Here is a 275-nt window from a genome sequence, read left to right as displayed (position 1 = left end):
TGTAGGTGTATAGTTGTCTGTGTGACGTGTAATCATGCATGGATGATGATAAACTTCTTACTTATTTACTCCAGCTATCAATCAGTTGCATATATCTATCGCCATCAATAGCAACTGTAACACGCAGTAATGAAACCTTTCCATAGTGCAAGCAACATAATGACGGCTTTCACTCACTCCGCGCACCGATTTGCTTTTCTAAGGCTGCCTGGCGTCGCTATTCAAAAAACCCTCAGTATAAATCATCATGGCCTTTTCTCGTGCACCGTGGACAA

The sequence above is a fragment of the Penaeus monodon genome, chromosome 23, assembly GCF_015228065.2.
Source record: "Penaeus monodon isolate SGIC_2016 chromosome 23, NSTDA_Pmon_1, whole genome shotgun sequence".
In the NCBI taxonomy this organism is placed as follows: Eukaryota; Metazoa; Arthropoda; class Malacostraca; order Decapoda; family Penaeidae; genus Penaeus; species Penaeus monodon.
This window is presented reverse-complemented; position numbering follows the sequence as displayed.